This window comes from Lutra lutra, chromosome 4, assembly GCF_902655055.1.
Source record: "Lutra lutra chromosome 4, mLutLut1.2, whole genome shotgun sequence".
NCBI classification, from domain to species: Eukaryota; Metazoa; Chordata; class Mammalia; order Carnivora; family Mustelidae; genus Lutra; species Lutra lutra.
This window is the reverse complement of record NC_062281.1, coordinates 133881815-133897486: the sequence shown is the minus strand read 5'-3', so window position 1 is coordinate 133897486 and position 15672 is coordinate 133881815.

The following is a 15672-nucleotide window of genomic DNA, read 5'->3' as shown; positions in this document are numbered from 1 at the left end:
GATCTTTGAACTTAAAATAGGCAAGCAGCTACATATGATAAGAATTTGGCCTGTTCAACTCTAAAGGAGGTCTGGATGACAAGCAAATGTTTCGTGACTTCTTTCAGTTTGTGGCTTTCTGTAGTGCAAAGCCATCATTTGGGATCTCCCCCAGGGCTGTAGCAGGGCTCACCCAAGACCCTGTGCTTTACAATTGCTGTACATGAGATCACACAGAGATGTTCACATCACTGATTCAGTTAATGTTTAATAACACGGTCTGGTACTCGGTCACATGTGATGTTTTCAGTGCTTTGAACAAATATTTGGATCAAAAAATGTCCAAAAAGCAATTCTGTAAAATCTGTATTGTGAAGACCTATGAGAATAAAATGTCTATAAAGAAGAGCTTTTTTTTTCCCCCAGGGTGAAACTATGGCCAGGAATGTAAGTAAATATTTTTTTCCGTTTTTCTGGATAGGAAAAGATGTCAATTGTGTGCAACCTGAGAGGATTTTTATTGAAATTTAAATTAGCTGTCCCTGACATTAGAAAAAGGACAGCAGGAGAACAGGCAGCTTATATGAAACTCCCTGCCATTTGAAGATGAGGATTGTTGATTTGGATTAGAAATAATTAGTCATCCTTCACCAAAGGAGAGAGCAGTAAAGGCCTAAGTGGAACATTCCAGCAGACATGAAGGAAGTCTCTTCTATGACTTGAAGCTCATTGAGAATCATGTTGGATTTGTTTGTTGATTTCTGTTGGAAGTATGTGTGTACCCAGGGAATGCCCTTGTGTGCCCGGAGTGGCAGCCTCCTCTAAGAAGTCTCAGCCTCATCACAGGATTACCCTTGGGAGGCTTCTAGACCATCCAAGACATCCCAGCAGATACTGTTGGGTCCAGCTGTCCCACAGCATCCTCAGGGACTCTAAAGTATTTGGATGAAGCAAAGAGAGCCACATGGCTACTTATCCAGTAAAGTACGCATCTTTACAAACAGGATAACATGTGACGTGAATTGCTATTTTTAAACTATGCCTATGATAGAGGAAGATGACTGCATCTTCAGCATCAAAGTGACAAGGTACATTAACCCCCTGCAGTCACTTTGTGATCCCTCCAGATGCTGCATGGGTGATGAAGGTCCTGCAGCCAGAAGGAGGAGGGCTCTAACACTCCTCTTACCAGAGCCACTGCAGGAGCTGGCCAACCTCAGTGCATTCATTAATACCTTCTTTTATAGGGGCGCCTGGGTGGCTCAGTGGGTTAAAGCCTCTGCCTTCGGCTTAGGTCATGATCCCAGGGTCCTGGAATCGAGCCCCACATCGGGCTCTCTGCTCCGTGGGGAGCCTGCTTCCCCCTCTCTCTCTTGCCTGCCTCTCTGCCTACTTGTGATCTCTCTCTGTCAAATAAATAAATAAAATCTTTTTAAAAAAATACTTTCTTTGATGCAGCCATAAGGTTGAAGCAAGATATAGTCTCTCTTTTCTGAGGCAAGAAACCAGAGAGTATCTTCTCCATTATGGCCAAGTGAAGGGGGAGTTTGATGGAGACAAATGGTAAATCCAGACAAACCGCTACAAATAATACAAAGAAGCTGGAGGGCAGGTTATAGATCTGCAAAATGGATGCTCATCTATCATAAGTTATTTCACTTTGCAGAACTTGACAGAATTATAGTTGGATAGCCAGGTCTACAAAAGAAACCCTGAACTGTGGTAAGATAACAGACTCCCTAGTTTGTTGTGCACACCGTATTTCTTACCCCAATTTCACTCTCTTCATTTTACTCTGGCCATGACGGTTGGGGAGCTAACCCTCCAGGCAGGGTGAGCCTATCCTCCTTCCCACAATTACAGGCTCAAGGTTAGGTAGGTCTAATTCAGGACAGTGAGACTCAAAGAATTTTCCAGAGGCTTCTGGCAAAGAATATTCTCACTCTTGAGACAGCTTCTGGACATGACTCTCTCTCCTCCTATAGGTGAACAAAAAAGCATGCCACATGCATTGCTACCAGCAAACTTCCTGTGTTCATGAGGGGAACCAGCCTTAGAAGGAAGTCCACTTTGTGGACAGGAGAGAAGAAACATGGAAAAAGAAGCTAAATCCTTGATAACATCAGGATTCCTTGATAAAACGATAGTTTGGACAGGGATCAAGAGAAATTATGGATCTCCCTGATTAAGCCAACAATCAATGGATGGCCACTCGGTGTGCAAAATTTTTAAATTGCAATGTGTGAGGTGCCTGGGTGGCTCAGTGGGTTAAAGCCTCTGCCTTCGGCTCAGGTCATGATCCCAGGGTCCTGGGATCGAGCCCTGCAGGGCATGTCAATAAAGATCAAAATTGTGACTGGCTTGGGGAGATTTGGATCCAATATGGAAAATCTGTACAGGGGGTGCCTGGGTGGCTCAGTCAGTTAAGCATCTGCCTTCGGCTCAGGTCTTGGGATTGAGCCCTGCATCAGGCTCCCTGCTCAGTGGGGAGCCTGCTTCTCCCTCTCCCTCTGCCACTGCCTCCACTTGTGTTCACTCTCTCTCTCTCAAATATATTTAAAAAATATTAAAAAAAAAAAAAAGAAAATCTGTACAAACTGGGATAAGGGGGAGTCACCAAAATCTCTCCATTGTGGAATAGCATTAAGACACTAGAGTCACTTCATCACTATTCTGAGGTGAATGATACCAAAAAAGTCATCTAATATTTAGGAGTAACATGGATTTATGTGCTGTTTCAGGCTTTATTGCAAAAACTTCTATTCTTTTTCAAACACTAGGGAGTCTCAATAAAAGTTATGTCCTTTGTTATGGCTCTCTCTCTCCCTCTCCCTCCTTCTCCCACTTTGTTTCCCTCCCTCCCTCTCTCTTTCTCCTTTTTTTCCCTCTCTTCCTCTGACTCTGGATCCCTCACTTTGTTAATCTTTCAAACCCTTGTTTCTCATTTTAGCAACAGTGTGGAGGTGGGCAATGTGTATTGACGTATTTAATTTTCATTTCTTTTTATGCTCGTTGGAATTTTCATAGCACATTGATCTGATGCTTTATATAAAACTCTTGTAAAATGTTGATGGGATCTTGTGGGTTTTCCTGACACCAGATCAGAGCTTGTGAAATTTAGTGATTTTTTTTTTTTTTTTTTTTTTGTCTCCAAGTTAAAAATCACTTAGGCTAAATGTCTGGGTCTTAATGGCCTAGAAATCTCTTCAGCAGCAGGAGTCCCAAATAGTCACTGCTCATCATGTTCCCTTCTGCTTCTTTGTTTAGAAAAAATTAGCTCCCTTACTTTGTGTCTGTTGCCGATTGAAACAGCTAACTCTTGGTAGCAGGGATAAACCAACGATCCTCTGGTTGTTTTAAGGTAAAAGCCTTGAATGGTTGCAGTTTAGACTATACAAAGGGAAAAGATTGTTTTGCAAAGTGAAAACAAGATAAAGTTGAAATCAGTGTTGCTAGACATTTTTAGTTATTCCCTACATCATGAAGATTTCCTTGAGTCTCCCAGTCATAATTAATCATTTTCTCCTATGTACTTCTCTCCCATCACCTAACCTGGACCTCTTATCTAAGATTAGTATCATTCTGATTTATAATATAGGCTTTAGGTGCATTTTATTCAGCTCTGTGTCCTGGTGCCTAGTATAGAGCTAAGCAGATAGCACATGTGGATTTCATACATAGCTACAAGGATATGGGGCCTTTAGATCTCACTTATCCAACAGGTATTTATTGAGCATCTACTCAGTACTAAGCATTATTCTAGGCATTGGATATACTGTGAGTAGGACAGTCAAAGTCTCTGCCTTCATGGTTTCACTCTAGTGGGAGAAACTGACAATACACAAAGAATATATAATATAATGTTAGGAAGTGAAATGCTAACAAAGAAATAAAGAAGAATAATGGGGGAAGGAGAAGGGTGTGGCCTGGGGACGGTGCACAGTTTTAAGAGAACTTGGTGCAGATACCAGAGGGGTAAATGAAGCCACACAGATAGCTGAAAGAACACTCCAAGCACAGCGAACAGCCTGGGCAAAGGTCCCGAGACAAGAATCAACCAGGGTCATTCCAGGAACTACAAGAAAGTCGATTGGACTAGCAAGAAATGGTTGCAGAAGGGGTTGAGATTGGCAGGACCAGATCACCTCGAATCTTCTTGTAGGACAGCAAAGATTTCTTCTGGGTGTGATGGGAAGCCACTGAAAGATGGGGCCAGGGGGAGACATGATCAGATTATATTTTTAAAAGGTCCTCCTGGTTGCAATATGCAGAATGGATTCTAGAGGGGTACAAGTGGATGCAGTTAAACACATTTGGAGAAAATCTCTCCAGTAAAAGTGGATGAGATTGTAGGTGATGAAAGTAGTGATCTGTGCTTCAATTCCCAACACAGGTTGGAGTTCAGACTATCAGGATTTATTTTGAACTATTGAAACTCTTCCACAGGGGCACCTGGGTGACTCAGTTGCTTGGGCATCTGCCTTAGGCTTGGATCATGATCCCAGGGTCCTGGGATCAAGCCCTACATTGGGCCCCTTGCTCAGTGGGAAGCCTGCTTCTCCCTCTTCCTGCTGCTCCCTGTGCTTGTGCTCGCTCTCGCTCTCTCTGTCAAATAAATAAAATATTTTAAATAAATAAAACTCTCCCACAAAGTCTATACTTTATGGAAGTTACTCTAAAATAAAGACTGAGGGCACCCAGGTGGCTCAGTCAGTTAAGTGTCTGACTTTGCCTCGGGTCATGATCCCAGGGTCCTGGGATCAAGTCCCTCTTCAGGCTCTCTGCTCAGCACAGAGTCTGCTTATCCCTCTCCCTCTGCTGCTCCTCCCTCCCCTGTTTGCATGCACTCACTCTCTCTCTCTCTCACAAATAAATAAGTAAATCTTTAAAAAAAATAAAATAAAATGAAGACTGATACTTGTCTGCTCAGACTGTAATTCAACACAGGGGTTCTCAAAAGTTTTGGTCTCTAAATTTTTATACTCTTAAGAATTATTGAGGACCCCATAGAGCTATTGTGTTTATGTGAATTAGACCTATTGATAAATATCTATTTGCTGACTCATTTAAAAACAATAATAAGAAACATAAACCTAATAGACCCATTACATGTTAAGAGAAATAACCTACTTTTGTGAAAACTGACTATATTCTACACACACATACATACACACGCACACACACACACACACACACACACAAATTAGAATAATAGCATTGCTTTACATTTTTGCAACTTTTTTTTATGCCACATAACAGAAGGACACTGGATTCTTCTATCTACTTCTGCATTCAGTGCGTCTGTTGTGATTACACATACTATGTAGTTTCTGGAAAATTCCACTGTACTCTTACAAAAGAATGAGCATAAAAAAGGCTAATAACATCTGAGTATTATCATTTTTTTTTTCAAGTTCTGACCTCAGACTCCCAGCAAGGATTTCTTTTATCCCCAGTGTTCCTTAGACTTTATTTTGAGAACTGTTAATCTAAAGGAAAATCATCTTGGTGGTAAGATTACAACTCTAAAAGAAATATTAGCATCAATCCTATGAATTAGATGATGAAACCATTGTGAAACTCCTTTATTGCCTATAATTACCAGCATTAGAAATATATAGAAAGCCAGACCACAATTTAAAGATTGCTTTAAGTTGGGGGCACACAACCTTTTAAATTCTGATAACATTAATAGGGTTAGGCATGAAACAGCAAAGAACCAGACAGAAGACAACAAAACAAGGGAGAAAAAAAAAGGAACAGTCACAGACCAATGAGAAGAAAGAGATGATAAAAGAGAATAGGATATGTGTGGTGGGAGTGAGAGATTAATGATAAGAATTGCCTTTGGGGGGCACCTGGGTGGCTCAGTGGGCTAATGTCTCTGCCTTCAGCTCAGGTCATGATCCCAGGGTCCTGGAATTGAGCCCTGCATCAGGCTCTCTGCTCAGCGGGGAGCCTGCTTCCCCCTCTCTCTCTGCATGCCTCTCTGCCTATTTGTGATTTCTGTCTATTAAATAAATAAATAAAATCTTTAAAAAAAAAAAAAAAAAAAGAATTGCCTTTGGATGGGAGAGTGACTCTAGACATCCATTACCCATTCTGAGTCAGTAAGTCAACAGTGGTTTGCTTTGCCAATGAGTTCTGAATTGTGTGTCCTAAGAACTTCCCACAGAGGAGGCCTGAAGGAGGAGACACCTGCATGACTAAAGCCATGTGTTGCTCTAACATTACTCCATAGGGAACCAACACTACCTCTGCCTAAGCTTTTCCAACTCAGATGCCAACACTTCATTTCTTCAAGTGAGACACTAGTTTTAACACCAAAACCTTCATAAAATTCACTGTAGGTGAGCATGACTGAACGTAAAATAACCCAATGCCTCATTCACCTGAATCCGAAAGGGAATGCAATCTGATGACCCTACACGTGAGGGAAGAATGAGAAACTTAATCCACTTCCAAATGGAGCATCAGGCAAAAAACAAGTTTTTCCTTCCAGAAAATACACTCAATCAGTAAATGACATTCAAAACCTAAACTACATAAATGTCCAGCTTTTGCCAAAAGGAGCCACAGGAATTCACAGTATCATTATATATATACATGGCCTAGAACTTCAAGGTGATGTGGAAAACACAAGAACAGGTTTAAGGCCAGGTTCAAGTTTCCAAAGAATTTCTACTGAGATGCACTCAGCCTCACAGAACAGAGACCCAGCTGCTGCTACAGGTAACATAACTTGAAACATTGGTGTTGGGTGAAAGGTGGCCCGAGGCTGAAAGGTGGCCCGACCCGTTTATTATTCCTCTTGAGGGCATAGACCTTGGTATTCTGCCCTGTAAACCTTTGAGAAAGTTTACTTAAGTCTATCATGACTGGTAGAAAAAAAAAACCTAAATTCCTACCTGTTTGCTGCTAGAATGAGTGCACCCCAATGGGTTGTCAGGGTTGGGTCATAGGGAATTGGGTTTTTATTATCTGAAAAAATTTTCTCTGTTTTCTCTTCTTAGAAATGCAAATGAGAATGTCAGGGAGGTCTCTGAACTTTGAAGAGCAGGTTGTGCTATGTTGCATGGCTCCGGGCAGGCAGAGAGGACAGAGAGTGACCATTCTCAAGAGCAAGGTATGAAGCCATGGGTTAAGAAGGCTAGCACTCATTTACAACAACTTGTTGTTTGGCACTGAAGTCATTTACATTTTTATAGCAGTTAACAGAGAATGGTCTCTTGGAAAAACCTATGTCGAAACATTCCTGAGATTCTCGTCATAGCTTTCACTTCATTTTTCTTTTTAAAGATTTTATGTATTTATTTGACAGAGATAGATACAGCCAGAGAGGGAACACAGGCAGGGGGAGTTGGAGAGGGAGAAGCAGGCTCCCCGCTGAGCAAGGAGCCTGATGTGGGACTCAATCCCAGGATCCTGAGATCATGACCTGAGTCAAAGACAGACGCCTAATGACTGAGTCAGCCAGGAGCCCCTACTTCATTTTATTTGTAGCTTCAGTTTAGCACAAAATAAAACCTGGACTGTCTCTGTGTGAACATTTTATGTCAACGTGGTCATCAGGTAAAATTGTGTTCGGTTGTGAAAGAGACAGACTGGAAGTCATTAGTCACTGCTGGTGTTTCATCACTTCTTTCTGATTTTAGCAGAATTGGAGACATGAATAAAACAGGCTTCCAAGGCCACTTACAGGCATACTTGTAAAGTGGAAAGAGAGTCTCTTTGGTTTTCTCCTCCTCAGAGGCGGTGCGTGTTGTAGGGGGAGGAGTAAAAAGAGTTAATATTGTAGGCTTTGCCATCAGAGAGATCCATGTTTGAATTCCATTTATTCATTTCTTTTTTTTCATTGATTCATTTATTGATTCAACAAATATTTATTGAGTGCCTATATTTGCAGGACTCTGTTCAAAGCCTCGGGTGCCTTGAGTAGGGAAAAAGCAAAAACAGGTGCACACCTTCCAGGTGTAAAGGCAGCCACTATCACCCAGGTAACAAGCCGGAGGCTCACTCAGCCCTGTGCTGAGCCAGCTGTGATCATATTACTTCTAGAGTGCAAGTTTCCTCTCCTGTGGACTACTCCATGGACTACTTCATACTACTCCTAGTAATAGGAATAGTAATTCCTATTACTAGTCTGCTAGTAGGAAGTGTAGAACGAGTCTGGAAGAATGGAGGAAGGGGCTTTCTCCTCCCTTTTCTCTTAGGGCTCCTCTCAGCAATGACGTTGTCTGGCTGCTGCAGTTGGTTCTGGTCTCTGGTCTCTTTTGGCCCGCGTCTGGGCATGTTCTCAGAACATTCACAGCAGCGGATTGTGCCCCTCCGCAGAGGTCTGAGCCCCAGCTTCCCTGAGCTTCGGGGCTCGGGTCATTCCTGCCTCTTCCCTGGATGGCAGCTGCTCCTGCTGTGGGAGATCAGAGTTACCCTTTTGCCCATTCAGCCCCTCCACCATCTGGGAAAATCATTCCCTGTAGTAAGTTTCATGTGAAAATGTCTCTTGTGGCATTTGTTTTGAGTCACATACACAATACCATATAGCAGTTTATCTTAGGATAGTTAAGATTTGCAACAAAGATGCTGGGAATGTTAATTGGTCATGGAGTACGCCCTCTTGGCCTATTCAGCATCTTAAGTAATGATAAAATAGCAAGGAAGTGCTTCTGTTTGGTTGAGTATTTTTCGTGATTTTAAAGAGGGGGAGGTATTTACTTTGACAGATCAACAGTGCCTCTTTATGAAAATGAAATATATAGCCAGAATAGCTTTTCTTAAACATTGATCTAGACCTATAGGAGAAATAATTTTATGACCTTTTACCAAAAAATAATCAAATATTGTAAATCCATGTTCTTTTCTTTTCTCTCACTTTTTTTTCTTTCTTTCTTTCTAGAAAGCTTCGTGCTTACAAAAGAAATAACTTCTTCCCTAGAAATTTCAGTTCAGACATATATTTGTAGCAAACAAATGGGGTGATCAATGAAATGTTTTCAAACATAAATATCACATTATGTGAGGGAAATGGATTGGCAAAATTTCACAAAGAGAAAAAGTATTGTATATAAGGTTCAACTGTCAAAGGGTATGTTCATGTATATTTTAAACAGATGATGGTGGATATCATACACTATGGTATTTAGATTCTAATGCATTTATTTATTTAAAGGTGTCATGAAATACTTGATGTTTACAAACATGAATATTTACAATATGCTGGAAATTACTTCTATGCAACTGTTTAAGCTAATAATGAAAGATAACGGTCTATGAATATGCCAATGGTTATCTAGTTTTTATATTTATTTTGGGGACACATGAGCAAGAAAATTTGAAGACTACTGTCATCCAGAGACCAACAAGTAGCCAGTGTAGAATAGCAGTAATTCAGGGGTTTTGATGGCGAATGCTGCTTTTGCATCCATGCAGAGATCCTGCATTCAGGATCCTGATTCAGCAACAGGGTGTCTCTTACAGGATTCCCTGGTGTTCTTGTGCATAGGACACCATTTTTTGAGGGTGGCTCATGCATGATTATGAAAACAACTGGAAGATTTGGGGGTACTTTTCTTACACATGCATTAAAGAACAATTTTTAGAACTAAAAAATTACTTAGCATTCTGTTTTTAATACCACAATCAGTGTTTCTCACCCATGTCTCGTGGATCATCCCTTATTTTAGTCTAACTCATGAGTATGTACTTTATACCTTGTACTTTGCTTGGCATGCGGAAGATAGCTAATAAATGTTGTTGAGTTTAATTAAAATTAAATAAGATAAAAGGCCGATCAGCCCTTTCCTTTATGTTTTAAAAGGATGGGCCTTCAATGTCAAATAAATTTAACTCTAAAAAGGTGAACGGGTGCTTCATTCTATAACTACTACAGTTTATATTACATCTCCAACCCAGTGTTCGGCCGGCCAAGGTGGAAACACTGGCTATCTGTCACTTTCCTATTTCCACATTGAAAGCCTACGGATGCTTAGTTCTGATTGGGACTTTTCAAGTCTGCAGGGTTTGTATGTTGCTGAAGTTCATGCCTCAAGATGCAGCCTCTAGACACAACTAACTACAGATTGTAAAAACCATGATTATTCTGGGAAGATAAAAAGCTCTTTGCAATGCACACAGCTGTGGAAAAAAATTAATCTTTCAAATGTTATTGAAATGTAAATGTCTGCATCTCCTCAGTTGAGTATGAGCATTCACAAACTTGTGTTCAGACACAGGGGTACCCAGATTATTTAAAAAGCACAATTTGAAAAAAAAAAAAAAATTAAAAGCACAATTGCAACTCTAAAAGACAACAGCAAAAATGCAAGTGGTTTCATCCTCTGTTTGCAAATGTGCTTAGCACAGGTTCTTTCGGGCCTCTTGTCCACAGAAATCCAACCGGGGTCATTCTGTTTGAATAAGCTGTCAGTATCCATGATCTTATTTTCTACCAAGAAGTGACTGTATCCTTGAAACTGCTGTTATACAAGATTCTCTCCATTTCCTACCTCCAGCCTCACACAGTTTTGCCCTAAAATTGATTCCAAACAGCAGCCGGAAAACATGTCCAAGGAAAGTGTATTCTCTGCCAACCCAGTTTTTGTCAAAAATAAGTAATCTCTTTGCTCCCTTAATTCTATGTGGCCATCCTCTAGATAGCGTGCTGTCAGTGCTAGCGTCCTTTTTGTTTACCCTTTTACAAGGTGGGTAAGTCTCGTAGTTACACTCTCCCCAACTGGGGCTTCACAGGTGCTTAGATACATGTGTAGGTCCTTTTTTTTTTTTTTTTTTGTTAATTTTCTTAAAAGAGCCAAGAAGGGGAGTCATAAGATAGAACAAGAGGAAAGAACACTGGGCTGAGGTATTTCGTGAGAATGATAAGCCCTGAGTCAAAACTTTGGATTTGTCTCTGTCTTTTTATGTGCTGTCTGGAAAGAGTTTTCTTAAAAGTATCCGTGTAAACACATTCACTTCCCCAATACAGTTGAAAGTAGGCTTTAATAAATAGCCTGGATCTCCTTGGAGTTGCTGTACCACCTGATCATTCTGTAATCTCTATTTTGAGTAACACATCTTCGTAGACAGGCTTGTTAATGGTGGCCTTGTTAGGAGACCAAAAAAGGGCAACATTTCCAGCCCTATGGGGGGTAAAGAGAATTCAGTGTTTTGACAGATCTACAGCTGATCCTTGATCAGCTACAGGGTTTAGGGCCTCTGACCCCTGCCTGGTTGAAAATCTATGTGTAACTTTTGACTTCCTCAAAACCTAACTACTAATGATATATACGGTGTTATATTAGACTAATAGCCTACTGACTACCAACACCCTTACTGATAATATAAACAACTAGCACATCTTTGTATGTTACATATATTATGTGCTGTGTTTTTCTAATAAAGTAAGCTAAGGAAAAGAAAATGCTATTAAGAAAATCATAAAGAAGATACATTTACAGTACTGTACTTATAAAAAAAATCCATGTGTTAGTGGACCTGCACAGTTCAAACTTGTGTTGTTCAAGAGTCAACTGTATATTAATGGTTTGGGATTTATATATATATATTCAAGGGTAGACCAACTCCTCCCTCAATTCACATGACCTCTTGGTGGCATCTACAGGTTTCTCTCCCACCAAATATTTTATTAGCCAAATCACAGCATTCATATAGATATACATCCTCAGTAAGAATGGATTTTAAGCTCAGAAATTCAGAACTGTTAACAAGTCAGTTTCTAATGCCTCAAAGTGATGGAACTTCTCAGAAAGATGGAGCCAGTTTGGTCTCGTTTGGTAAGGGGAGGTCAGAGCACTGAGTGACCCCCACCCCTTCGGGTGACTGTATCCCTGAGGGTCTTGGCACTGTGGCCCGTGGCCCCATTGGGATAATCATTCACGACGGCAGACCCTTGACTGTCGCTATCTTGACCACACTGGGGCACCAAGGAGCACACAGTCCAAGCTGCTCACCCACTGTGATGAGTGCTGGGGTGTTTGAGACTTCTCAGGAAAAAATACATTATGGGCATCGATCAGTACATCAGTGAAGAGGAGCATTGTGGCTACAGAGGTCAGAATAGTTAATAGTCTGCTCTTTTAAGAGGAGAAGGGATAATACATTAGAGAGTACTTAATATTGGCACCACTGATGATGATCTGGGAATTGATAGATCTAAGGGTGAGGGAAAATTTTGTGCCACCACAAACACAAACCCCTAATCCTTACGTTCTCTTTACAGAATGCTGCATTCCCTTAGATCTCGGCTGAACCCTGAATCCCCCACTCAGTGCAGGACTGCCCCTCCAGCCCCACTCAGGGAGGCTCCTCTTCTCCCACACTGTGCATACCGCAGATGGAAGTTTGGGGTCATATGTTTGTGTTTCCCAGGCACCCCACTGCCACTTCACACATGCATGCCTCAACCCTTGTATAAAATGCATACTTTCGGGAGGTTGACACAACCAAGCTGTACCCCAGTGTACTAGCAACTGTTGTTTATGGAGCCCAAATGTCATTCTGACTAATTCACAGAAGGCTCTAACTTTCATTATCGCCCTCCATGCATGCCAACCCCTGCTGTGATCACAGGGTATTTCGGGACCTTGGAGGATAGATGAATCAGCCCCCCACTGGGGGTCTTACCATTTCCCTGGACCTTCTCAACTCATTCCATTTCAACTGCCTGGTAGAAACCTGTGAATTCGCCTTGACTGCTCCTCCCTACATCAAACCCTACCTAATCACCTCTTGATTCCTTACAACCATGCCCTAGTTCAGAATTTTTTTAAATTTTGTTTTCAGGATTTTAATAAAATGTTTCTCTACCTTTTATCGTCTTTGTCCAATCCCTTTTTTACACAGCCACCAGTGTGATATGTTTTATTCATATATAATTACACCAATTATTTATTTAAATGCTCTCGTTGCATTTATTACTAATTTTCTCCAGGACGAAGATCAAGATCCTTACTTCCATGATCTGCTTCCTGCTTTATCTTTCCAAGTCTCACCTCTCCGTGTTCACCACTTTCTGCCTGGGACTTTCTGAGCAGCAACATTGAAGAGCTTGTAGCTCGCTGCACACACCGTTGTCTTGCTTCCATGCTTTGGCTGATCTTCTTCCCTGTACTTGAACTATTACTCCATTCTCTCCATTGCTGAACTTCCATGGATCCTTTAAGGGCTCCCGTGTGATGCTCGTTAGGAAGCTTTCTCCCACCCCGTGAGTTAGATGTTTTTCCTCCCACACTATCCTGGGTATTTCTCCGACATTGTATTCATTAATTTCTGTTTTCACCAGCTGGAAATGTCTGCTGCTGTTTCTCGCTCTCCATCTAGATGATGAGTTTCTTGAAGTCTTGGAAGGTGTCTTGTTTTCATATTTCTATTTCAGGTCACGTTTCTATTTCACGTCACACAAAGTGATTCTAAGTGTAAAATAAGGATAAAAATAGGGACGATATATTGATAGCATCTCATACACAAGGCATTGAATATGCATCGGATCTCATTTAATCCTCACCACATGTCCGAGATGTAGTTATTATTATTCCGATTTTACAATGAATAAACTGAGAGTCAAAAGATGGGACACCTGGGCCAGGTCACCTGGCAAGTAAGTGGCAGAATTAGGACTCGAATCTCCATTCGTGGACGCTAGAACAGACGTTCTGTTCACAACAACCACAAGATGAAGGTCATCCTGGAAGGTGCTCTGTTTTCTGAATCATAATGAGATAGAAAAGAATGAAAGCCCCTGATAAGACAGTACTGACTGGCCACCACACCCCAGGGCAAGTGCGGAATTTCATCACTGCTTGCATTCGTGTGTCCTTTACCCAAAACGTGACTGTGGCTGTCGACACTCAAAAATATGATCAGATTGACTTACCGTAAAACATAACTTACCATAGAGCAAGAACGGCATAAAGAACATGCCTTTCAGGGTTCAGTTCTGTGGGGAAGGCATTACTGAAAAGGAGCAACTACACTTCACTCAGCATTATTTTTCCCCCATGATTTGTGGATTTACTTATAGGAGAAATTCTTAAATGCACATAAATCAAAGTTATCGATGTAATTAAATACTTACAAATTTGATTGTGAAAAGAATAAAAATACGTGGATCAAGATTGTTCCAGAAAAATGGAGAAAATATGAGCATTCTATGTTAAGAATCATCACAGTGCAGTTACAGTAAGTATTGCATAGATAGAATCTATGCATATTTCAAAACAAAATTTCTGTGACTTAAATTAGTGTCTGTCATTATGACAGCTGCAAACCGTTCCCAAAGCTTCTCCTCTTTATGCGGAGCCTAAGCCAGCCCATTAGTCAGCATCAAGTCAAAATCCCTCTCCATGATACCAGCAAATGGATTTCATTTAATGGAGGAAATTCAACAAATATTTACTGAACATCTGTTGCAAGATCTGAGCTAGGCATTGTGGAGGATACAAAGATAGCACATTTCTCCCTTAAGACTCTTACAAAACAGTTGCAGATTAAAAGTTAAATCAAATTCAAGGTGGTATGTCGAAAGTAAGTGGCACAGACTGTAGATGTTAGAGACTCCCTTATCCTACTTGGTATTTCCTCATAGCACTATTTCCTAGAGTCATAATACACAAATATAAATATAAATGTGTGTGTGCATGTGTGTGTGTGTGGTCCCGCTGTTCTTCGCCACTAGAATGTTAAGATCATTAGGGGGGGTGGACTTGGTATCTTGCTCACTTTTTTATCCGCAGCACCTACCGCCATGCTTGACACATAGTAAGTGCTTAATAAATATTTGTTGATTGAATGAATGATTTTGGAGGAGAGAGAACTTAAGCAGAGGTGATTACAGAACAGAGGGCATTCGATTTAGTTATGGAAGAATGACAATCTGGATAGAAGCAGGGAGACATTTCAGGAGCAAGAAGTAACCACAGCAAAGATTTCGGAGTGATAACATGCCGGGAGTAGGCTTGCCTTGCCTGGTAGGTTTTTTATTGTGATTATCGATCGATTGGGGCCAAGTTAATCACGTAGGTAAGGAATTTCCTCAGGTGCTAGAGGAATTTCCTCTAGGCACTAGAACTATTTGAGAGACTGAGTCACTCATGTCAAAGCCTTTTCTGTTTTCGCCAGGTCTGTGGCAATCTGTCTGTGCTTGTAATCATGGGTGTGTTGCACCTACCCAGGAACTGAATGTTCATTGTCTTGCCTACAGCAAATGGCTAACAAGGCCTACGTTGAGCAGACTGTCAGCACTGACAGGCTTAAATGTTACACTCCACTGAAAATGACACTCCTCTAACTATATATTTTGCAGAAAAATCCTTCAGAGCAAGGACACTCGCTCTTTCAGTGTGTTTTAATTCTTACAGTCTCCCCCACCCTACATACCATAAGATTCATCTATCTTGATTTTGCTCCCAAAACACCCACAAAGATTGATAATCAGTGATTCAGAGTTCAAAACCCCAGCGCAGGTCTTATCAATCCTCCAGATATGTCTGAATAAAGACCCTCTGAAGTGTGTCAGGCTGAGTGACTTTGTCACTGAGGTCATCCTCAGCAGGGATTAAATTGGAAAGTCTAACTTTGGGTCATCCAGGTATTTCTTGTGTCTCAACTTGGAACATATGTAGAAATGATAAAATTATTAACTTGCTGAAATTTTTTACACTATTCATTGCCCTTGGAGTT